Source organism: Leopardus geoffroyi, chromosome B2 (assembly GCF_018350155.1).
Source record: "Leopardus geoffroyi isolate Oge1 chromosome B2, O.geoffroyi_Oge1_pat1.0, whole genome shotgun sequence".
In the NCBI taxonomy this organism is placed as follows: Eukaryota; Metazoa; Chordata; class Mammalia; order Carnivora; family Felidae; genus Leopardus; species Leopardus geoffroyi.
The window spans coordinates 38821579-38845441 of record NC_059332.1 but is presented as its reverse complement, the minus strand read 5'-3'; the positions used below and the strand labels follow the sequence as shown (position 1 = coordinate 38845441).

At 48.6% G+C, this 23863-nt stretch overlaps 1 long non-coding RNA gene across 2 annotated transcripts; it reads left to right on the top strand.

The window, feature by feature from the left end:
* The first annotated feature begins 5018 nt into the window (after positions 1-5018).
* On the top strand, positions 5019-23539 carry LOC123608334. 2 transcript variants are annotated; one of them, XR_006717193.1, is made up of 3 exons: positions 5019-5106; positions 22050-22155; positions 22795-23539. It is a non-coding gene; the product is annotated as an uncharacterized LOC123608334 (long non-coding RNA). The 2 variants fall into 2 exon arrangements; XR_006717194.1 differs by having other exon boundaries at positions 5021-5106; positions 22063-22155.
* The last annotated feature ends 324 nt before the right edge of the window (positions 23540-23863 follow it).

Sequence of the window (23863 nt, the reverse complement as noted above, 5' to 3'; positions counted from 1 at the left end):
TCCTGGGGAATGGAAAGGCGGTGGGGGGGGTTCCTAGAAGCTGGCTAACAGCAAGCCCCCTCTGCAATGAAAACGGTATTCTAAACAGAATAAAGCTTGGGAGGCAAAACAAAGCTATTCCGCTGAATAAATGTTCTGCATTAAAGCAGCCAGAATAGCGATGAATTAAACATCAGGTCTGAATGAAGGGAATATGCCGTGATTTATAATTGCTTCAGGCAGGAGGCAGCCTGGGAGAGAGGCTGAGGCCCCATCGGGGACTGGGTTCCCCCACAGAGCTGTGGAAGTACTGAGAGGAGATACAGGCTGCCTTCAGGATAGGGAGACTGGGATGGAGTCTTCTAGAAAAGGGGGCAGCCTGGAGAGAGGAAATGCTTCCAGGAGACCCAGCTGCTAGTTTTAGCTTCGTGTGACCTTGGCTAAGTCACTCGGCATGTCTGTCCTCTTTTTCCCATCTGTCTGATGGGGATAATAACACCTGCCTCATCTCGCTTGGTTCCTGGAGGATAAAGGGAGATGATGGATGATAAAGGGTTTTGCAAATGTAACATGCTGCCGTTACTTCCCAGTCTCCGCAATGCTGAGCTCTCTCGGCTTCTCTAAGGTGATCTGTCTTTGGGGAGACAGAAGGCGGGGAGGGGGAAGAATAAAACAAGATGTATTGGCAAGAGCTTAGAAATGCCGCTCCGGAGATGCCTGTCAGAACAGCTCCGTGTCAGTCTTCCCGCCGTCCTGCAGACAGCGGGGTAAAGTGGTTACCATTCTGGGGGGCAGGCTTGGAGTCCCAGCTCACCTGCATGTTGGCATGTGACCTCAGGCAAGTTAGGTAACTTCTCTGCATCTCAGTTTCCTCTCAGTATAGTAACGGGACCCCAGCTCTGAGAGTCCTTGGGAGGATTAAATGGGTAATCCAAGCAAAACACATCCAGCGCTGCCCGGTACCTGGAAGCTTCCCTGTAATTGCTAGCTCTCATTAAGTTTCTAATACCGAGTACATCAGCTACACACATCTAGGAAAGGAACCACGGGTTGGCTTTACAGGCTCTGGAATACTGCCAAAGACTTGCTGCTCGTACTTGGCTCTGCGAAGGGAACCCCTGCAGGTTGTGTTAAAATGCAGATTCTGATTTGGCGAGTCTGGATTGGAGTCTGGGATTCTGCATTTCTAATCAGCTCCCAGGTGATGCCAAGACCACGCGTTGAGAGGTGGGACTTGAAGGGATGCTTCTGGTTGAATCCTGATGATGCCTGCCTCCTCCAGTCTGGAAGTTTGGCTATTCCAGGAGGGTGTTGGGTGAGCTGGTCTTTCCTGCTGCACTCTGCCCTTACCACCACCCCCCCCAGCCACCTCCCACCCAAAAAGAGATGCTACCCAAGGCTGCCTTCCTGGGTGGGGGGGAGGGAAATCATTGACATGCCAGCAGGATGAGCCTTGATTTTCAACTGACAGGACTTTATCAGCTCACAGAAAACCACCCAAAAGGTTCAGGCAATCTGTCTTGCTGGGATATTTCTGATCTATTACAAATGACACAAAAATCCATTCCTAAAAATTCCCAGCATCTGACGACGGTGCCAAGGCTGCTGGGAGAAAAGTGTTGAGTGGGCGGGTGTAGCTGTGGGCAGCTCCCCGCTGGACGTCCCAGATCCTGCTGGGCTGACAAGCCTGTCCCTTGTGGGCCGCGTGCCTGGGGCAACTTACCTCCCCTGAGCCCAGCTTCCTCAGAGATAAATGGGGATCACAAGAGACTCCACTTTCTAGAGCAGTACACACGGGGTATGGAGAGTTGTCCAAGACTGACTAAGTGAAGAAACCAAATTGCAGACAAGCCTAATGCCATTTTAGAAAATGTACAATAATATATATTTGCAAACCCACAGGAACATCCAGAAGTATAGATACCAAGCTGTGAATAGTAGTTATCTGGAAAGGGACAGTTGGGATTAGGAGGGATTTTACTATCAATATTGTGCATTTTTATATTGTTTGATTTTTAAAATAATGAGCATGCATTACTTTCGTAATCTGAAAACTTCTTTTAAAAAATCTGCCTAAAAAATGGCTAATGCCAGCCTTATCGGAGACAAGGCATTTGGGCAAGGTCCCTTCTCCCATCCAGCACAGACCATAGGATCTGGGGCCCGAGTCTTACTTTGTCGCTCACTCACTGTGTAACCTGGGCAGCCCCCTTGATCTCTTTGAGCCCTGGCTATCACATGAGCAAAATGGGAATGGTCGTCATATCTGAACCAGAGATCAGCATTCAGGGAGCACCAGTGAGGACCAAGTGGTAGCTCCTTTCCCCCAAATTTGGACATCCACCCCCTTCATGGAAGGAGGAGGAAAAGGGGGAGGAGGTGGGAGAGGAGGAGAAGGAGGAAGAGGAGGAGGAGGAGGAGGAGGAGGAGGAGAGCAGGACAATGGGAAAGCCGGGGATCCCTGCTAGGTTTCTTAGAGTAGCATAGTTGGGGTTTCCTCCAACCAGCAAGGAGAGGAACGGATCCTGTTGCCTGGACTATGACATAGCTCTAATTACCCTACATTCCAGTCTGAACACTTTCACGCCTCTGAGCCTCTGCTCATGCTGTTCCCACTCCATGGGATGCCCTTCCCTCTCCTTCACCTGGCTACTCCTTGCTCACCCTTTAAGACTTGGCTCGTGTGGGAATCTTCTCTGAGCCCCTTGCCAGTCAGGAGGCAGGGGCACATTTTGGATGTTCCCTCAGCAGGCTACATTTCTCTAACTCCCTGGGCTCATCCCCACTGCATAGTTATTGCCCGTTTCTTGTCTGTTTCCCATTTAAGGCTGAGAAGTGGGCAGCTAGGGGTCTTATTTATCTTTTAATCCCTGATATCTGGCACAGTGCCGGGCGCACGTTTTTAACCACCTTTCAGCTTTCATACACCTTTTAACTTAAGCCCCTTCAATTGTCCTGGAATTTCCTCACTGGTTCCTTTGTGCCAAGGCTGATGGGGCTTTTCTACCAGGAAGAGGGAAATAGGAAAGGGAAGGATCTCTGGGGTGGTGGTGAGGGCATGGTGCCCTCTAGTGGCCAGGTGCAGGGGCGGCTGCAGGGTCCCTACAGGAGAAAGAGGGGAGGGGCCAGGTGCGCCTGGGGCGCTCAGTAAGACCAATGAACTTCCCCCACGGGCAAGCAAACGAGTGGGGGGCCGCTGTGTTAGCTGTTTCCCCAGCGCGGCTTGGAGCAGTCCCCCTCATGGACCCACGTAGGGCTGTGGCTTGGCTTACGAGTAATTGAAAAGCAGGAGGAAGCCCAGAGACTGCCCCCCGGTGGAGAGGAGGAGGCAGACACGTGGAGGAGCGTGAGGGGCATGCTGAGGGTGGGAGGAGGGACGCAGAGAACCTAGAGGTGTGATCTGGGAGAGGTTCATGTCTCCTGCTGAGAGGCTGGCAAAAGCGGACAACAGAGAGGCCCTTCAGGTAGGGGGACCTGACCAGTTTTCTCTTGCAGGGAAACCATATTTGAAAGCCTCTTGCTCCTCCCAGCATCCTTCCTGTGTTGACATCCTGGGATCCATGAGGCTCCCATGATGCCCCTCAGCCTCAGACCCGCAAACCAGAGTTGGCAGGTGCTGGTCAGGGTCCTCTCCCTTCTTGTCATAAGGCACTAGGAACATTATCCACACCTTTGGGACATCATGCCCCCAGGCACCCTTTGTGCTTGGCCCTTTGTAGGGCCAGGAAAGGGCCCACCAAGACCTCCTGAGCAGCCAGCCTATCTCCCCAATGTACAGCTCCCTTTCAAACAAGCTTCGCTGCCTGGGTGGCACGTATGTCTCTCTGCTGCTATATGAACCCACGTCCGCTGGTTCTGTTCCCTCCCCCAAACTAGAGGGGTGCTCATTAGCATCCACCTGCCTCTCTCAGTCCCATTTAACTCCCACTTCCCCTAGGCTTTCCCTACAGGGTTTTTTTTTTTTTTTTTTTTTTTTGCCCCCACTCTTCATCCTTTCTCCTATTGGCTCTGGCTCCACCCCAGAACCTCCAAATCCTTCTTAAATGTGACAGCTAAAATAAGATACGGGAGAAGGCCAAGTGCAGTGGGATGATCGCACCCTGTCTTGCATGTGCTGCTTCCTCCTTCCTGGGTCCTGTCCCAGAGGTGTAGGCTGGCCTGTCACTGAGGATGTTATCAGGCTTGTGTCCCCTGCGATCCTGGGTCCCCTTGGGTTTTCTCCTTGCCTCCTCCAGGATGGGCAAGGCTGGTGTTTCACTTCTAAAGGCCTTGCCTTATATTTCACGCATCCTGAATGGATCGTTTTTCTAACCCGTCAAGCTTCCCCTGAATTATATCCCAGCTTCCTTGAAACTGTGTTTTCCTTCTGGTGCCCCAGGATAAGCCAGGATCTAGCTCTAAGATGCACTTAGCTGGCTTTGGTTTATTCATTTGTTCACCTACCCACCCATTTAGTCAACAGTTACTTACTGGGTTTCTCTGCACCAGCCCCTCTGCTGGCTTGCGGATGCCTAAAGCAGCCCCTGGCTTCCACGGAGGTTGTGGTCTTAGCAAAAAACATAGAAATGGGACAAGGGCTGTCCAGGGGCCTGGGAGAAAATATGAGGGGGACTAACCATCTCTCTGGGAGAACGCATTATGGCTTAGAACTCCATTTCTGTAACGCCAGGTATGCTGCGGTAAACAAAATAAAAAACACCAACCAAACAAATAAAACCTCCAACTCTCAGTACGTTAACACAATAAAGTTTTGTTGTTGTCGTTGTTTTCTAATTCGTGCATTCCAGTGTAGGTTTTGACTCTCCAGGGCAGCCATTCTCGCTAGAGATTCTGCTGCTTCTATCCTCCGGCATCATGTCAACACGTGTCAACATCCAGGTTGGCGGTGGCAGGGAAAGATGATGCGGCGGAACTCACACGTGCTTTGAAGGATCTTGGACTGTAAGACACCCACCGCACTCCTGCCCACACGCCATTGGCCGGGACTGGTCACGTGGCCCGCGCCGCAGAACAGGGGATGCTGGGAGATTCCGCCTTGCCACGTGCTCAGGTGGAGGAGATGGATTGGTGAGCGCGTCGCGTTGTCTCTCCCACAGCGACCCGCAGGGTGGAGTTGGGAAAGAAAAGGTCAGTGAGTCCCCATTACCACAATCAGCCCTCTCTCTTTAGCCACCTGCCTTCAAGTGTCAAAGGAGCTCTTGCTCTTCAAGAAGGGGGCCAGGGCCAGAAGCCCGACATATCCTACCCTGGGGGAGGCCCTCCACAGGGTCCCATCCTTGGGGCAGTAGGCGGAGATCTTGGCTCCACCCTGAAATGGCAGTGGGCTTGGCCAGGGGGCCTCGAGGTCTCAGCACAGGGTGGTCTGGGGATCCCACTGTGTTGGTCTTGGGCCTGTTGTTCTCAAATCCCTGCCCCGCCTCTCCCTTGCATCTCATCGCTGCCGGCTGCCTTCCCCAGACTCCGTGTCTGTGTCTACTGGGTTCTGTCTCCCCGGAGGGGAGTGCAGGGTCGGGAAAGAAGCAGCAGGGGATGGCCCCTCTCTCCCTGCCTGGAGCAGCTATGGCCCAGCTCCTCCTCTGGTGGCCATCACGGTCCCAGCTGTCCCAGGTGACCCCAGCTCCCCAGGCTCTGTCAGTAGCCCCCCTTCCCTTTCTCTGTCCAGCTCCGGGGCTGGCAGTGGCTCCTGGAGGTTTGCTAATTTCTGAATTACTTCACTGCTCCATTTGGCTCTTGGCTCCTCCAACATCTGTGTAACCAGGGCCTGCAATACATTGCCTCCATTGTGCACTTGAATTGATTTCTGTTTTCCCATTTAGATACAGACTGAGACACCATGGACTTGGCAGGACCCTGGTAGGGGGCGGGGGAGGGAAGCGGGCAGAATGGTGTGGCTGTCAAGTGAGGTAGAAAATATGACAAATAGAGATGAGGTACAGATGATGGTCCCCTCCCTACCCCCTCTTTGTGGTCTCCAATGCAGACATCCTCCCAAGGGCTGTGTCCTCCAAATTGGTCCCCGGCAATAAAAGGGAGGGGGTAAGCATGCATTAGAAACAGACCCTGGCTGAGCTGGTCCTGAGGCAGAAGGGAAAATAGGTAGAGCCGAGTCCTCCGAGTTAGGGCAGAACTTTCTAGGAGCCCCCTGCAGTCAAGGCCTGTGTTGCCCCATCCATCCCAAAGCCTTGTGCTGGGAAAGCTCATGGGGAGACGTTCGGGTGCAGGTAGGGCCTTGCCGTGTCACATCAATCACCCCCAGGAAGGGGACCAGCTTCTCAGCCAATGCGATGGGCGAACTCTGCCATCCATCGCGGCCCAGCTCACAGCAGTCCTGGCTGTGCAGGCAGCAGGCAGTAGGCAGCAGAGTTCTCTGTATGCAGAAGAACAGCTTTGAGGCAGGGAAATAAATAAAATCAGAAATCATAAATAAAACCACTGGCCTTGCATGGGGGGGGGGTGGGTGGTGAACCAGCAGCCCCCTGGGGAGCTAGGCTCTGCTTCCAAGGAGGTGATTAAATTCCAAGCCAACCCAGCACCATCCCCAGGAAAGGCAGGGCCAGGACTGTGGGGCTGCAGGAGGGGAATACAATCACAAGATGTTAGAAAACTGAGGGATTTCAGACCAAGAATCAGAACTTTGAAATTTGGAAGGACCTTCCCAGTGGCTCTCAACCCTGGCTTCACATTGGGATTACCTGTGGTACCTTTTTGAAAAACTAGAAAGGCCCTAAAGATGCTGACTCAGCAAGGCTGGATGGGGGGGGGGGGGGGGGGGAGGGGGCTCAGCTCCTCTGATGGTCCTGAAACGCACTCTAGTCCAGAAGCTTCAGGCGCCACTGATAAGGAATCCAGGGGTTCTGAGAGCAGTGCCAAGGGGTTCCTCCACTAAAATCGAATCATGCAGCTCTCTTCCCAATGCACAGAAGAAATCAGGGTAATGAATAGAATGTTCTGTATTTAAAGTTTTCCCCCATAAATTTTCCCTCTCCTTTTGGCACCTGCTGCTGCGTGCCTGCCGGTAATCAGTGAGAAACCAATATGAACAGAAAATCTCAGAAGCCATTGATCACGTCTACTTTGATGACACTTTTTTTTTTTTTTTTTTTTTTTTTTTTGGTAAGCCCATGTGCTCAAGCTTATGTTTTGTATTGTGTTTCTAGCACAAATTTAATTAAACGTAACGTTTTCAGGCAATTTAAGCTCTGGATAAGAAAATCAGGTAGCAGTTCCCTCAAATCTTCTTTAGAACAAAGTGAGTAAATAAATAAGACTCCATCTTTTGACCGTCTTCAAAGCGTCCATAACAGGTGGTACAACCTTCCTAGAGGTCAAGACCCCAAATCCCAGAATTAGTCTGCCAGAGGTGAATGTCAGCCCCACTAATTAGACAAGTGACCTTGAATATGATAATTAACCTCCCTCTGCCTTAGTTTCTCTGTATGGGAACAGGGATAATAAATAGGATCCACATCACGTGGCTGTTGTGAGGCCTAAATAAATCTGTATATGTAAAGCTCTTCCAGCAGCACTGGGCACGCAGAAATGCTATTAGCTAAACCCATTTGAGGATTTCAGTAGGGGTGTGGGATAGCAGAGTTAATATCTTTAAAGAGGGTGCTTTAGTCAAAGGAATAGTCTTTTTTTCCATTGTTTTTTTTTTTTTAACTTAATTTTTTAGAACAGTTTTAGGTTCGTGGCAAAATTAAAGTGAAGGCACAGAAATTTCCCAGACACCTACTGCCCTCACACATGCACAGCCTCCCCATTGTGAACATCACTCACCAAGTGGTACATTTGTTACATCTGATGAACTTACATTGATACATCATTATCTCCCAAAGTCCATAGTTTACATTAGGGTTCACTCTCAGTGTTGTGTACATTCTTTGGGTTTGTACAAATGTGTAACGACATGTATCCATCATGATGGTATCATAGAGACCATTTTCACTGCCCTAACTAAAACAATCCTCTGTGCTCTGCCTATTCATCCCTGGCAACCCCTCATCTTTTTATTATCTCCATAGTTTTACCCTTTCCAAAATATCATATAGTTGGAAACATACAGTAGAGAACCTTTTCAGATTGGCTTCTTTCACTTAGTAATATGATACATTTAAGGTTCCCTCATGTCTTTTCATGGCTTGCCGCACCATTTCTTTCTAGCACTACATAACATTCCATTGTCTGGATGTGCCACAGTTTGTTTATCCATCCCCCTATGGAAGGGTGTCTTGGTTGTTTCTGTGTTTTGCCGAATATGAATAAAGCTGCTGTAAACATCCATGTGCAGACTTTTATAAGTTTTCAACTCTGTTGGGTAAATACCAATGAGAACAATTACTGGACTGGATGGTCAGAGTGTGTTTAGTTTTGTCAGAAACCGCTAAACTGTCTTCCAAAGAGACTACAGTTTTGCATTCCCACCAGCAATGTATGAGAGTTCCCGTTGCTCCCCGTCCACATCAGCATTTGGTGCTGTCAGTGCTCTGGCTCGTGGTTATTCCAATAGCTGTGCGGGGCTAGCTCGTTGCTTTAACTTGCATTTCCCTGATGACATATGAGGTGGGGCATCCTTCCACATCTCTCTTGCCATCTGTATTTTCTTTGGTAGGGTGTCTGGTAAGGTCTTTGGCCCATTTTTTAAATTGGGTTATTTGCCTATTGTTGAGCTTGAAGAGTTCTTTGTATATTTTAGATAACAATCTTTTGTCAGATGTGTCTCTTGCAAGTATTTTCTCCCAGTCTGTGACTCGTCTTCTCATTCTCTTGATGTAATTTTTTAATCACACAATAATCCGTGAGTCATTCTCCTTCTGAAAACCCAAACAAGATAGCAGTCTCTAGAATTACAAAGTAACAGCCCTTCCTTCTGGAGACAGAGCCACTGCTCTCCAGCAGTTGGAGCACAGCTAAGTCTTCTCTTGGGAATCCATAAGTATCCGAAGACACTTGTCCTGTTCTCTAGGGACAGACAGTATTGGAGGGCAGACAGACAGGCAAATAAAGCACAGCAGAAGGTGGTGACTGGAAAAAAGGCATCTAAGAGGAAGAAACGCATGTACTTTTCCAGCATTCCCTGTGAGGAAGGTTGCAGAGTAGCTCTGGTGCCAGGAGCCAGACCAATGTTTCTCAAAGTGTGGTCTTTGGACCAGCAGCATCAACATCAACATCACAGGGAGGCTTGTTAGAAATGAAATCCTGGGGGGGCGCCTGGGTGGCGCAGTCGGTTAAGCGGCCGACTTCAGCCAGGTCACGATCTCGCGGTCCGGGAGTTCGAGCCCTGCGTCAGGCTCTGGGCTGATGGCTCAGAGCCTGGAGCCTGTTTCCAATTCTGTGTCTCCCTCTCTCTGCCCCTCCCCCGTTCATGCTCTGTCTCTCTCTGTCCCAAAAATAAATGAACGTTGAAAAAAAAAAAAAAAAAAAGAGAAATGAAATCCTGGGGCCCACCTCGACCTGTGAGTCAGAAGCTCCGGGAGTAGGGTACAGCAGTCTGAATTTTGACAAGCCCTTGAGAAGATTCTGCTGTGCCCTGAAGGCTGAGAGCCACTGCCTTAGAACTAATCCCTCCAGAGCCATTCCCTGAGACTCCCTGTTCTCCAGCCTGTGACCAAGGAGGGCTGTGGACAAAATGGCTTCCAAGCTGTCCAGGAAGATGATGCCACAGGCATAGGGTCACCCACAGGGGCAGTGAGCGGGGCAGTGAAAGGCACAGAGCAGCTGCCCACTGGGTGGGGGTGGGGGTACAGGTGGAGAGGAATCACCTTAGCTATTTCTCCTTCAGGCCAGACCTTTTCCTGGGAGACATGTCTTAGCCCCTTCCCTTTGCTTAAGGGAAGTGTCACTGCACAAGGCTTAACGGATTCCTCTGGAGGAGGCAGCAAAGTGCACACACCATCCATAATGAATGAGCCCATTTCCTGTGTGAATCAGGCAGGAGTTGGGACAGATTAGCCCTGGTAATGGAGTTAAAGTCAAGCTCATCTGTTTGCAAGACTGTTGGGAAGTCCAAGTCCCTTTGTGCAGCTCTGTTTTTTTGGGAATGGAGCAGAGAAGACAGCATCAAGTTCCCTTGAGAGAGTCTGTTGCCTGGGCTTCTTCATGTGTGTGTGTATATTTTCCTGTAGACATTTAAAGGAACGTGAAAGCCTTGTTCCACAGCCTAAGACCCTGACTTGGTATAGTCATGGATGAAGCCCTTCGGCCTCTTGCATTTCACCCCTGCCCCACCTAGGACCCAGTTCTGGTTGGTGGGTAGGTGGGGGAACTCTGCTGCTTCCTCAGTATGAACTAATGGTTTCTTCTTTTGAGGTTCACCTGTTTCTGGAGTCCCATGAGTTAAGATTACAAAAGAACCATTGATGTCCCATTAAACCAACTTGGATCCGCCCCAGGCCCAGGTCTGCAAGAGAGCAAGTTACCAGGGGAGGAAAGGCAGTGAGACCCAAGGCTCCCCTCTTGCCCCCCGAGTCACCCTCCCTTGAGTTCTCCCCATCATTACCACCACCACCACTTGGCTGACCTTGGGAGCACCATGGCTCCTTTAAGGCAGTTTTCCAATCAGGCCACATTTTCTTTCATCCTTTCCTAGACTGGGACAGTCAAACAAGGCTTTACTGGAAGCTCAAGGATATGATAAGAAAAAAAAAATGCAAAGGATTATAGGCAAATGGCCAATCTGGCTCACAGGGACACTCCTCCTCAGGGTGGTCTGGCCCCTTTCCTCCCTACCCTGTACCAGCCTCATTGTGATAATGCCATCTTGGTTCCCATGCTGAAAGCTCCTGCCTGGAAAACAGCCCCTTTGTGCCTGGGATCTAGGAAAATGAGGCCCAGGGAGAGAACGATGTTCCCCTCTGTAATCTAGGAACTACCTTCAGAGTTCTGGGTGTCTGAGGACTCCACACTCTGGGTAAGACTGAAAAGGAGTATAAGAACACTCTCTTTAGGGGAGATACTGTCCCTTCCCCACAAAAGGGTAGTGCCAACAGGCACCAAAACTGGGTTAGGTACCAACACAGTAAGCCTAAATCAATTCCAAAGGTAAATAAGCAGAGAACTGAGGGCCATTACCCTGGAGACATGCCCATACCCCTGCTTGGTCCCTAGATGACCAACATTGGCCTTTACCAAGCTGCTGTACCCTCTTGACATTGACCTCATGCCCAAAGATGCACTTGGTCCTACCCTCCTGCATCCCTCCCCTTCACCCTCCTCTTAGTGTGGGCAGGCTTTGTTCCCCATCCTGGGGCTCCCCGTCTTCTTCTCCAGCTGAGGTTAACCTCTCAGTACATAAGTCATGACTGGAGGGGCTGCACTAAAGGTTTCCAGAATGACTTGAAGGTATCTTCCAGAATTACTTGAAGGTATCTAAGAATCTATAGCAGACGTGGGCCTACACCCACACAGAACACTGTCCAGGGTTAGAGTTGACTTGCAAGTCCCTAGTCACCAGCCACATCCGAGGAAGCCAGGCCTTAAGGTGGAGGGTCCAAGGGCTGAGACCATTGCTGCTCTTTCCTGGGGTAGCCCAGGTTTCAGGTGAGTGCATGCCATTCTTCATGGAAGTTACCCCCTTCCTTTGCTAAAAACCTTCTTATGACTCCCAACACCCCTGTGGGTAAACTCCAAATAGCTCAAGGTCCTTGGCCCTGCCTGGGTGCCAAACCCAGCCCCATGCTGCTTGTCAGTACCCACCCCATCCTTTGCCTTGTGAACTCTGACCTATACTGTTGGGAGCCCTCCCTGAGCATCGAGAAGGAGTTCCTCAAGCTCTTCTGCATTCCCTCAGCACCTGTGTTTCTGTCATGTCTCCCACAGGCCTCCTTACATCCTTTGGGAATGATCTATGAGCCCAACTTCCACAGCAGGTTGTGGGCCCCCAGCAGTGGTGGGGGGTGTTTTCCTGTGCATCTTTGTCTCCCTGTAGCCCACACACTGTGGGACACATGGAAGATGCCAAATGAACAGGGAACTGAAGAGGCTTGGCCGATCCCTGGCCAGGAAGCCCCACAGAGCTCCAGAGAGCATGGATTCCCCAGGGACCCAGCCCCTACAAGGGCCAGCTTTTCCTCTAGTGGGACCCGCTTGCATTCCCAGAATGTCTCTTTTTCCTCCCCAGTGCTAAAGCAGAAACAACAAGGGAAGGAAATATGTGGAAACCCATCAGATGACTTGCCTTATTGTCTCTATGCCAGGTGTCCTTGGAGGGGTCAGAGCCCACTCTCCACTCCTCCCACCTGCCATATGGCTCCTTTGTAACAGGCAGGCCTAATTTTATAGTCAGAGGGAGGCAGCAAAGATGGAAACCTGCTTCAGGGACTTAAGCATCCTTGCCTCCTGTGGGATCAGGCTCCTTCCCAGAGGCAGGCTTTTAGGACCCAGAGCCAAGACCATTTTAAGATGTGGGCAAAGAGAGTGTTTGCTGGGAGGTATGGTGTGCAAGGGAAGCTGTCTCAGGGAGTGGCAGGTCCCCCTCTTCCTCAAATACATCTGCCCACTGACTGTAACACTACTCAGAGGGCCAATGTGGACACTTCATTCTTGGGGACTTGGGTTTAGACTAGAATTCACATGTGCCTGAGAGGGATAATAACTTAAGCAGTTATCAGTATACTCTTCAGGAAGAGTCACTTTAACAAATAATGAGAACTGTCTTAGCTAGGGCTAACTAACACAATGCCATAGATTTGGTGGCTTAAATAGTGGAAATTTATTTCTTAACAGTTCTGGAAGCTGGAAGTCTGAGATCAGGATGCCAGCATGCCCGGGTTCTAAGGAGAGCCTCCTTCCTGTCTTATACACAGTCTTCTTGGGCTGTGTCCTCATCCTGCAGAGAGAGCGCTCTGCTGTCTCTTACTCTTCTTATAAGGGCACTAATCTCATAGTGGGGCCCCACCCTCATGACCTCATCACCTCCCTGAGGCCTCGCCTATAAATACCACCACCTTAGGGCTTCAACATATGAATTTGGAAGGGACACAACTATTCAATCCATGGCATTCTACCTCTTGTCTCCCTAAACTTCTATCCCTCTCACATGCAAAATAATCCATTCCATCCCAACAGCCCTAAGAACCTTAATTAATTTCAGCATCAACTTTAAACTTTAAAATCCAAAGTTTCATCTGAGTATCTATACCAGACACGGGTGAGACTCAGGTATGATTCCCTCTCCATCTGTTCACCTGTGAATCCAGGGGACACACTCCCATTGCAAAATGGGGAAACAGGAAAGAAGGAAGGGTGATGGGTCCCAAACAAGTCAAGCAAGGAAAACTTCACAAGATCTTAAAACTTGAGAATGATGCTCTTTGGTTCATTGCTCTACCTTCTGGACCCACTGGGATGGGGGTCCCACCTTTGCAGGTCTGCTGAGAGGGAGTCATGTCCCCAAGCCTCTGGGCAGCCCTGCCCCCAATCTTCCACAGGTAGTTCCCAGCCCCACATGTCTGCAGGGCAGTCCTGGGCCCTAGGCCTCAGGTCAGGGACTGTCTGGCCTATTGAAAATGAGACAGTGGCCCTGGTAGTCTCTGGATTGCCTCCAGGTCCAACTTCCCTCTTCTTGATGAATAGTGCATGCTCACATCAATAGCTCAATGATGTGGTCCTGTAAGAGCATCTAAGAAGTCCAACAGCTTCCTTCCACTTCATGTTATCTTCCCTGTCCCCTTTAGGTCAAGCTGTCTGTGTCATTGTGGTGTAATCCCATCTCTGCTCCTCCCTTCTGCTGAAATGGCTAGTAAGCCCATGAGTCCATTCGTGATCTCTTCATCAGATGGCTATTCAGCCATATTAGTGTTCTTTTCAGAACAAGATGTCTCAGTTGTTGCAATATGGACAGGCTGAGAAATTTCCCAGTCTTCCAGTTCTGGTTCCTTTTTGCTGAACAATTACCACTCTTTCAATGTTCTGCTTAGACATCACCTCAGCTAAGTATCCAGCTTCATCCCTCAAAAGTTCTACCTTCCACAAGATCTGAGAGGACCGTTCAGCCAAGTCCTTTGCCATTCCCTAACAAGGAATGCTCCGGTTTCCATGGACATGCTCCTCACTTCTGTTTGAGGCATCACCAGAATCACCTATATTTCTGAAATGCATCTCAAAACTCTTCAAGGACCTCCCATCACCCAGCTCCAAAGTCCCCTCCACATTTTTAGGTATTTGTTGTAGTAACATCCCACTTCATACCAAAACCTGTCATACTCAGCATAGGCTGCCATAACAAAAATGCCATAGACTGGGGTAGCTTAAACAACAGGAATTTATTTCTTACAGGTCCTGGAAGTCCAAGATCAGGAACTGTTGGTTCCTAGTGACAGAGCCTTCTTCCTGGCTTGCAGACTGCCACCTTCTTGCTATATCCTCACATGGCAGAGAGAGCCCTGATGTCTCCTCCTCTTCTCCTAAGGGCACTAAGCCCATTATGATGGCCTCATCCAAACTTAATTGTCTCCCAAAGACCTCATCTCTAAATAGGGCTTCAACATAGTAATTTGTTGTGGGGGTGGATGGGGGTGGGGGGGAGACACAATTTAGCCTATAGCAAGAACAATTCCATGCAAGAGTAAGGGAGCTCATTTAAGTCTCCTGGACAGAAAAACTAAGGCAAACCTCCTATATTTTCATAGTGCTTCATATCAAGCAAGGATATTAATATGGTTGTTCAGGTTGTACACTGCACAAGCCTATCAGTTACCTGTCGCTTTAGAGACCTTGTAGATTTGAAAGCTTAATCTGACCATTTCATGACAGATAGGATGTATTTTTTTCTAAGAAAATGAGTATATTAAGATAAATTTCTAGTTTATAACACTAAAATGTCTTGAAGAAGGGTTCATTGTTTTTGTCCACACAAAACATAGTATATGAACTAGATTAGACCTTATGCAAAATCTGCTTTGATTTCTTTTTTTAAAAGTTTACTCATTTATTTCGAGGGAGAGAGAGAATCCCAAGCAGGCTCTGCACTGACATTGCAGAGCCCAAGGTAGGGCTCAATCTCACAAACCATGAGATCATGACCTGAGCCAAAATCCAGAGTCAGACGCCTAACTAACTGAGCTACCCAGATGCCCCATCTCCTTTTGATATCTAACTCAAGATAATGCTATGAGTAGTTATTTGGGGTCCATTTTACTGGTGAGGAAGTTGAAATGAGGAGGATCAAATTCACCCAGGGGGTTAGTAAAGAACTAGCCTGCCTGTGATGCAGCCCAAGACAGCCTCTTTCCCACTGTGTCTGGCCACTTTAGATATGGTCCTGTGTCTGGCTCCACTACCTTCTATGAAGATGTTTGGGGTTTTTGTTTTATTTATTTATTTATTTATTTATTTATTTATTTATTTAAATTAGAGAGAGAGCATGCATGAGAGGGGTGGGGGGAGGGGGAGAGAGAGAGAGAGAGAGAGAGAGAGAGAGATTGAGAACCTTAGTCTGGCTCCATGCTCAGCGTGGAGCCTGATATGGGGCTCAAATCCACAACCCTGGGATCATGACCTGAGCTCAAATCAAGAGTCAGGCACTCAACTGACTGAGCCACCCAGGCACTCCTATGAAAACATTTCTTTTTTTTTTTTTTTTTTTTTTTATAATATATGAAATTTATTGTCCAAATTGGTTTCCATAAAACACCCAGTGCTCATCCCAAAAGGTGCCCTCCTCAATACCCATCACCCACCCTCTCCTCCCTCCCACCCCCCATCAACCTTCAGTTTGTTCTCAGTTTTTAACAGTCTCTTATGCTTTGGCTCTCTCCCACTCTAACCTCTTTTTTTTTTTTTTTTTTTTTTTTTTCCTTTTTTCCTCCCCCTCCCCCACGGGTTCCTGTTACGTTTCTCAGGGTCCACATAAGAGTGAAACCATATGGTATCTGTCTTTCTCTGTATGGCTTATTTCACTTAGCATCACACTCTCCAGTTCCATCCACGTTGCTACAAAAGGCCATATTTCATTTTTTCTCATTGCCACGTAGTATTCCATTGTGTATATAAACCACAATTTCTTTATCCATTCATCAGTTGATGGACATTTAGGCTCTTTCCATAATTTGGCTATTGTTGAGAGTGCTGCTATGAACATTGGGGTACAAGTGCCCCTATGCATCAGTACTCCTGTATCCCTTGGATAAATTCCCAGCAGTGCTATTGCTGGGTCATAGGGTAGGTCTATTTTTAATTTTCTGAGGAACCTCCACACTGTTTTATGAAAACATTTCTATTGATGGTCCCCCTTGAGGAGAAGCTGTGGAAGGACTGATCTCTCCACATCCTGCCTCTCCCAGGCATCCCCTCATCAGCTCTGCCAGGGAGCTCTCGCCCCACAAAAGAGCCACCTGGCTCAGGAGAATTGTGCACCAAGAGCTGGCATCCCCAACCCCAACTTGACCCTGATGGTCGAGCCCAGGGAAGGAGGAGGGCTCTTTGGACCTTCAGAGCTTGCTTTGCTGGAATATGGGGGCTGAAGTGAGGAGGAGATGGAACCCCAGAGTGTCCCTCAAGTGAAGTATCACTAAAACATCTACGGGGAGATACACTGAGAAATGAATATGGATTTCTACTTTGCAATGAGATGGGGAATCCTCAGGTTCTTGTTTGAAATAATTAATAGCAAAATGAAGAACAATGCCGGTTGGAAGGGCTTGGAACTTCAGTCACTCAAACCTGTGAACCATTATTTCTTTTTAAATTGAGATATGGCATACATACAATAAAGTACACAGGTCTTAAGTGTGCAGCTTATTGGGTTCTTATCTGTGGATATGCCTGTGTAACCATACAGCCCCCCAGCATGCTCCTGCCCAGGGGTCCTGGTGCCCCTTCCCAGTCTCCAACCCACCCCAGTGGTAACTGCTGTTCTGATCCTTGTCACCAAGACTACCTTTGTCTATTCTTGAACATATAAATTGACTCATACAGTATGTTTCCTTTTGTGTCTGGCTTCTTTCACTCAAATATCTATGAGATTCATCTATGTTGTTTTGTGTAACCATAGTTTGTTCCTTGTCTGTGCTGGGTAGTATGTGTGAATGGTAGCCATGTGTGAATGTGCCACAAAGTATGTATCTGTTCTATTATTGATAAATATTGGCTAGCTTCTAGTTGGGGCCATGATGAACATTCTTATGGGAACGTTCTTATGCGTGTTGTTTTATAGACACAAGCCCTGATTTCTCTAGGATAGATACCTATCATGGGTTGCTGGGGTTTAGAGAGGATTTCACAGCATGATTAGATGAGTGGGGATGACCTTGGGTTGTCTACGTGCCTTTTCTGTGCCTCAGCACTCTCCATCTGTAAAATGAGTCCTAAGAAGACATCCCTCAGGTGGTCAGTGTGAGACTGCAAAGAGAGAATACCTGTTAAGCACCTGGTACAGCACACTTTTCTTAGCACACTGAAGAAAATAATCATTTCTGGCTACTTTACTCCACCACTCATGTTTCACTAGCCTCAGTCCAGCCTCCCCTCAGGAAAAGAGTACCTGCATTCTTCACCAATAAGCCAGGTAAGATGTGTAGGTGGGACCCTGCCTTCAAAGCTTGTACTAGTCCCTTGTTCTAGAATGACTTGCCCCCTATGGTGGATATGCATGGTTTGTTCTGCCCCAAACAGTATCCTCATCTTCTGGAAAGCTTCCCGTGAACCACATGGTTCTGGTGAGGACTGCTAATCATGGATCCCATTCCTGCCCCCACACCTCCAAGTCCAAGGGTTGATCACATGACACAGACCTGGCCAATCACAACCCTTCCCTATGAGTGTCAGACAAGATCTCAGAAGAAAGAGCCCTCTCCTCTTTGGTCACAAAGTTTCCAGACAGACTCCTTGTCAGAGCTGGTCATTGATCAGTTTCTCAACAACTCCCTACCCTCTACCAACAACACAAAATAAAAAGGTCAATGAGATCAGAGTTTACACTGAGGTGGGAAGCAGAGGAAAGAGAGGGAAGGAAACAGAGCTATTGACGACCATGTCTTTGGTTCCAGGTATTCCTGAGGCCAGCTGCTTTGCTAGCCTTCTGAGTAATTTGGTTACACAAGGCAATAAATCTCTCATTCTTTTGAAGCCGCCTTTAGTTAGGTTTCTGTCTCTGGCTCCCAAGATAGTTCTGACAAATATACTCTGCATGAAGTGTTCAAACCAAAGGCCCTTGAGGGCCTACCTCTAATCTTTCTCAAGCTCCATCCACCTCGCCCTTCTCTTTGCACCAAACCATCACAAACCTGCTCTTTGCTTTTGAAGCCATGGCCAGTGGTCACTTGTTAAGCACACACCTGGTGTGTCCAGCCCCCGCGTGGGCTCTGGCTGCACAGAAGGCAAGTGGATGGCCTGGGCCCCCCGACCTTGAGCTTTGTACCATCCCTGCACAATTTCTCATAATTGCTCTCTGATTTATGCTCCTTTCCTTGGCATGGTATTGACAAACGGAATATTTGATAGATTCTCTCCAGGTCATCTATTTAAGGTATCCTCAGTTAATGCAGGAAAGAAACGGTGTTCGGTTTTTAAGTGACTGAACTCTAGCCGCATGTTATTTTTAGCAACATGCCCAAAGTCCTGAGCAGCTGCCCTGGCCTGAGTTGGGGAGTGGACCTGTTGGCCCCAGGGAGATGGATCCTGCCTGACTGCCGCCTTCCTAGGTGGTCTCAGAAAACTCTAAAATCGTATTCCCAGCAGTTCTCACCAGGAGAAGGTGCATAGTGAGAGAGCGAGACACCTGAACTCTGAAGCCAAAGACCAAATAAAGTTGAGGGAAGAGGGAGGAGAGTCCTGTCCACCCCTGTTCCAGTGCCTGCAGGACCCTAATGCCCCATTAGACTAGCCACCTGACATCCCCCCATGAGAGGGAAGCCCTGACACGAGCTGTGATAGATCACATCATGTAGCTGCAATTGGTTACATCTCCCTCTATTCACACCCTTTGCCACACAACTTTGTTGTGTGTACTGACCTGGGTGGAGTAAGATCTATCCCTTGATTCACTTTCAGCTTGTCCAATGAGATATTTGTGGGGAGACATGAAGGAGGCTGGGAGTAGTGCCTCTTAAACCTCTACCCTCACACGGGGCACATGCCCAGGCCAGACTGATGGAGGATGAGAGATATGTGGGGCCGAACCAAGTCAGCCCAGTCCTCCTAGCCAAGTCCAGCCCATCTCAGCCAATAGCCATCCCACCTCCTGAGAGGTGAGTAAATCCAGCTGAGGCCAAAAGACCCAGACAGCTGAGCCCAGCTATTTCAATGTTCACGGTTTAAAGTCACTGAGTTTGGGGGTAGTTGGTTAGGTAGCATGAATTGTGGCTAATGCATAACTAATACATAGCCATAATGCAGAGGCTGTCAAATCACACATGTGCAGACAAGCCAGATGGGTAAGAATGGTGAACCACTGAAAGATCTGAGTTAAGGTATTTGAAGCCAAAAGGTTTTTTTTAAGTTTATTTATTTTGAGAGAGAGAGGGGTGGGGGGAGAAGGGCAGGGAGCGGGAGGGAGAGAGAAAATCCCAAGCAGGCTCCACACTGCTAGCACAGAACCCGATGCAGGGCTTGAACTCAGCAACCATGATATCATGACCTGAGCCAAAACCAAGAGTCTATCACTTAACCAACTGAGCCCCAGGTGCTGCTGAAGCCAAGAGTTTTTTGAGAATGCTTTTGAGGGTCTACAGTAACTAAAGTATTTATGTATGTACATATATAAATTGTATATGTAAAGTTAACCAATTGTTTTCAGGCTGAGGCATGTCCTTTAAGGAAAAATAAACTCAATTATGATCAACTTATTGCTATGGCAGTGAGAGCTGTTAAATCATGTGGAAAATAATTTTAGCTGTTAGTCACATATTTTCCTTGCAATGGGTGCAAACCAAAAATGTTCTTTATCATAGGATTCTGTGCTTTTTGTTTCCTTTGGTTGGTTTAACTCTTACTCCTCCATTTCTAGCAGCCTCTTCTCCTCCTCAGGTACCCAGTGCCCTAAGGCACTGGAATGGGAGTGGGATTTGAGGCATATTTTTCTTCCAGAATACTTCTACTGTTAGAAGAGAGGAAAAGGAGGTAGTCCTGGGTGGCTCAGTTGGTTGAGCATCTGACTCTTGATTTCAGCTCATGTCATGATCCCACAGTTCATGAAATGGAACCCCACATCAAGCTCTGTGTTGACAGCGTGGAGCCTGCCTCGGATTCTCTCTCTCTCCCTCTCTCTCTCTGTCCCTCCCCCACTCATGTGTGCACACATGCCCTCTCTCAAAATAAATATACATATAAAAAAAGAGAGGAAAAGGAGATCTTGGGGGACCTGAAAAGAGCTAAATGTGGCCGTGGTGGCATGTTCTTGAAGAGTCATATTTAATCTAATAAACCTATGTGAAATTTGCCAGTCATTCTGGATTAATGGTCCCCTTAGGAACCTTGCAGAAACAAACACAAGTCTTTTATGAAGGACACATATTAAATACAGATTTCAAAGCATTCTCACAGATAAAATTGCGAAGAACATGAGTTCACAGTTTAAAATCACCAAACGCACAAGGAAACAAGCCACCATGAGCAAGCATTCTCAGAAACAACCAACTGGAAATCAAATCACCAAAAATAAGAAGCATCATAATCTTCAGACACCCAGGACAAAAGGCTGATGTGTTTCAAGGATTGAAGGGCCACTGGAAGTATGGTGAAGCAAAGAACTACCAAAATTGACCAGTTTGCAAAAGAACTAAATAGGGCTTCCATAAACGAAGCAAATAAGTGAAATTAAAAACTCAATAAAAGAGGCAAATAGCATTGCTGGAGTGAGAATTTGTGAACTAGAAAATTGACGAGTTGACCTCACTGCCTAGGAACCTGGGTGTGTGGCATGAGGAGACTAGATCCCAGTTGGTGGAAGGACAGGGGGCAGCTGAACGGGAAGACGGGGGCGGGGGTCAGCCCAGCAGCGCCGCATTCCCCGCAGTGAGATGGGCAGATAGAAAAGCATTGGCTACTGTACTTTCTCTGGTAGGAAGGACTTTGTGGAATTGCGGGGACAGAGAAGCAGGTGGGGGGGGGGGCGGTCTGGTCTATAAGACAGAAGCCAGTATTATAATAAGCTGCATCCAAAGGACCACCCAGAGTCACACCGTGCTTTGTAAGACAGTCACAGCAGGTGTCTTGGTTATCCATTTGCTGTATAACAAGCCACCTCAAAACTTAGGGGCTTAAGACAACAGTGATCACTTATTTTGCTCAGGATGCCGCCATCTGGGCAGGGGTTGGTGGGGACAGCTGGCCTCTGCTCCCCATCGCATTAGCTGGGTTGCTCAACTAGAGGTGGGAGGATCACTTTCCAAGTGGCCCATCTGGCTGGGGAGTTGGTGCTGGCTGTCAGCTAGGAGCCTGCTGAGTCCTCAGCTCCATATGGGTCTCTCCACCCACCGTTTGGACTTCTTCACAGCATGGTGGCCGAGTCTCCAAACAGAAGGCAGAAGTGCATGACTTTTTTACTACCTAGCCTCCAAAGCCACATGGTGTCACTTTAGCTATACTCCATTGGTCGAGATAGTCACAAAGATCTGCACTGGTTCAAGGAGGAGGGGGAGGGGGAAGGTTCTAGAAGAGCATATGGCATGAGAGATGCTGCTCCACCATCTTCGGAAAATGGCAATGTCAAAGCAGGTGATGGCAATCCAGGGTCAGGTGATGGCTAGAGACCTAGGCAGGCAGCCAACCAAGGCGTCAGCACCTGACTGGGATTTGGTGGCAGGACCTCGGCCCCTGAGTCAGGGGACAGCTGATAAGAGCACAGCCAAGCCTGGGAGTTTATCAGCAGATGGTGTAGCAGAGTGGTCAAGAGCAGATTCTCGAACCAGATTCCCTGCATTTGAATCCTGGCTTCACCAATTAGTAGTTTAAGATCTGGGGCAAGGAGACTGACCCCTCTTGGCCTCAGTTTCCCCATCTGTTAAATGGGATAACAATAGAACATACCTCACAGGTTTGTTGTGAGGATTCATCCAGTTAATAGAGGTAAGAGCTTAGAACAGTGTCTGGCCCTCAGCAAATGCTGTGTAAGGATAAGCTAATGTTGGTAATAGACTCTTTTCACAGAAAAGCACCAGAAACCAAACAGGGAACAGAACTGCCACATGGTGTGTATCAGAGCTCCGAAGAGAGGCAGACTTCCAGGAATGAGAACTTCTGGTAACAAGAGGGATGCCCCTGGGGGGGCGGGGGTCCCCGAGGCCTGGGAGGAGGTGGGGCCTAAGGCGGATTCTTGGTGCATGAGGGAGGTGTCCTTGGAGCGGAGACAGTGGTCTCTCAGCCCGGGGCCTGGAGGTCCTGCCGGGCTCAGAGGCAATACCAAGTTCAAACACTATAAAATGTTCTGCAATGTTGTTCGAGCAATAAAAATAGCAAGGAGTCCTGAGGCTACTTAGAAATAGAACAACTGTTTTCTCCTTAATGAGCCGCCATACGCAGCATTTAATTAAAACTGCAAGAGCTTCCCAGGAACGTGGACCGAGAGAGCGTGCAAGGCGGGGTCACAGGCGCTTGCTTGTCAGGGCTGGGGGTGCCTCTCAGGGGCCGGGGCGCAGGCGCACCCCCACCCCACTCCTTTCTGCTTTCCGGTTTCCCAGGAACCCTCCTAATGGTTTCCACCGGCTCTTCGTCGTGGAGAACAGTCACTCTCCACTGGCTTCAAGTATCTGTGGGGCAGCCTAGGGTAACTTGCTTTGGCTCTCTGAGCTTTAGTTTCCCCATCTGGAAAATAGAGATAATGAGGCATCCTTGATAGAGATACATCCTGGAGGTGCCTGACTCGTTTTCTTCCCTCCCCAGACTTTCGTGCTCAGGACAGTGGATGCTTTGAGGGCTGCGGGTATCGTTTTCCAAGCCACATCCTGTACGGTGCTCCTTGGAAAGGGGCTTCCAAAGTCAGGGAAGTCTGGAAACGCGGTGCTCTCCGTGCACTCCTCCCCACTCAAAGGGGGCAAAAAACATGGGTATTTTAAATGCTCTGAGAAGTTCCTGTCTGAAGAATCCTGCTTTGTTGAACCTTGCGTTCTAAAATGTCTCACCGTGGAAACACTTTTAAACTGATTTCACATGAATTTTCTTTATTTGTTTCACCCATTCGCATCATGGGGGGCAAAGGAAACACCGAGATGGCACAAATCACACGTGCAAACCTCTTCATCTCTGTCAACTGTCTTCTCATCTGAGAAACGAGGGCAATTAACACCCACCTTGCAGGTGGCTCTGAAGATTAGATGCAGTGTACACAAAACACCCGCCCCATGGCCTGGCCCACGATGGGCCAGCCGGCAGTGAGCTGAAGCTGCTGTGACTTACACAGGCACACAGGTACAGGAAATGATACAGAAGGATGCGGATACCAAAGGTGAGAAATGAGGCAGGGGCTTGGCCAAAGAGGGTGAGACCAGCACAGGCTGACTGGGGCTGAGCCCAGGGGTCCTTAAATCTCCTAGACCAACCCAGGGATTGTTCCCAGCACCAGGGGCAGAGCGGGGCCTGCAGGAGAGGGATGCGTGGCCTTGGCAAGGGCTTGGCAGACCACTGGGCACAGGGGCAGGTAAGGAAGTCACTTATTAACTCTATTTATTGAGCACCTACCACCTGCCCGGCACTCTTAGCCACAGAGGAAACATCAGTGAACCAAACAAAGTCCCTGCCCTCGTGGAGGTTACACTGTCAACACATTTTCTTAAAATTAGTAATTCATTAGGTGAGAATAAGTACAAAAATAAATAAATAAATAAGCCGAGTAAAGGGGTAGATAATGATGATGGGTGGGTGTTACTTCTAATAGGATGGTCAGGGAGAGCCTCTCAGAAGAGGTGATATGAGCAGAAAGTGAAGACAGGAAGGTGACTGCAGGTTCTCTGAG